The following is a 1,552-nucleotide window of genomic DNA, read 5'->3' as shown; positions in this document are numbered from 1 at the left end:
GTTGCTGTCAGTGAGGCTGAACTGACGTCTTGCTGGCGTAGGGTGGGTCCTAACCCAACCTAACTGGTGTCGTTGTGAGAAGAGAAGAGACCTGGGGAGGCACAGTTAGGGATGAAGTGATGCCCCTCAATGGCATGACGAAATCCTAGCCCAGAACTGCCCCTGGGGACGGGTCCCCTGTGGGAAGGGTTGCGTTGATTGTGAGTGCCAGCTCACTGGTGCAGGCTGGGTCTTAGGCCTCTCCACTTTCCAGATCTAGAAAGAGGGGATTAGGCACAGAGCCAAGCAGACACAAAGAAGGGATAGTAGAAGTGCCCGCCAAGGAGCCAAGGGATCCTGGGTATACAGAAATAGAGACAGAGCTCCCCCCCTTCCCCAGAACCGACAGAGAGCCCGCCTGGACTCTGACTCCGAGCCTCCCGAACGGGAGAAAATAAATCCCTGTTGTTCAGCGCCACCCACTGTGGCAGTCCTATGACTAGCCGATCAACGAGGACAGCCGGGATGAGTCCAGGGCTGCTGGGAGCCACCAGACGCTGGGCAGTGGGCATGGGGTACAGCGTCCTAGAAGAACTGACAATGGCCTCAGAGTTCCGACCTCCAGACTGGAGGCAGGGAGCTTGTGTCCCCGTGGGCCACCCACTGTGCCACAGTGGCCGCAGGAGACACAAACGAACTCCCCACGGATCCCCAGCTTGCAAGTAAATAAACTCTTGAGTGTTCATAGAGAGTGAGCCAAGTCATTACGTGTGTGTTTAGTGGGGGTGGGGGGCGGGGCGTGTGTTGTGTCTCACTGCCCTTTTGGACACACATCTGAATTCGTCCCTTCCCTGTTGCCCCCACCAGCCCCACCACGATACCCCCTATTACTAACATTTAAAATTCTGGCAAAAAAAATGATGCAGAGACTGTGCCCGACCTTTGACTTGCATACAACATTAGCCCCGCAGCGGATTACTCTGAGGCCAAGGTCAGATGGGCCTCCCCCGCTCCAACCTTCCTTCCCCATTCTGACACCCACCACCCCTGGCACAGCCCCCTCTACTTCCCTGTGGGATTCAGTCCTAGGCTGTGACAGTGACCACACAGAGCTCACAGACCACACTCTTGGCTCAGGGGGCTTGGAGGGACGTTCACCAGGTGACAGTCCAGGATCAGAAATTCCCAGGATACAGTTCTTCAGTCAGGACAGCCTCTTGTCAGCCATGCAACAGGCACACCTCCCGCTCTGGTCCTTGGCCACTCAGCCCTGGGGCCCCTTGGCCTCTACTCAGCTTGGGCAAGTGTAGTGGCTGATATATTTAAATCATGGTGATCAGTCCCCCCTCCCCCCACTTTCCCCTTCCCCTCCTGGTATTGCTACTCTCATTATTGGTCCTGAGAGGTTTATCTGTCCTGGATGCCCTGTGTTTCCACCTCTTATCTGTACCAGTGAACATGTTCTGGTCTAGCCGGATTTGTAAGTAGAATTGGGGTCATGATAGTGGAGGGGAGGAAGCATGAAAGAACTAGAGGAAAGTTGTGTGTTTCATCGGTGATACACTGCACCCTG

This window comes from Echinops telfairi, unplaced genomic scaffold, assembly GCF_000313985.2.
Source record: "Echinops telfairi isolate 266 unplaced genomic scaffold, ASM31398v2 ScPeMD7_7457;HRSCAF=8495, whole genome shotgun sequence".
Lineage (NCBI taxonomy): Eukaryota > Metazoa > Chordata > Mammalia > Afrosoricida > Tenrecidae > Echinops > Echinops telfairi.
The sequence above is the reverse complement of the archived record's forward strand: the minus strand, read 5'-3'. Positions refer to the sequence as shown.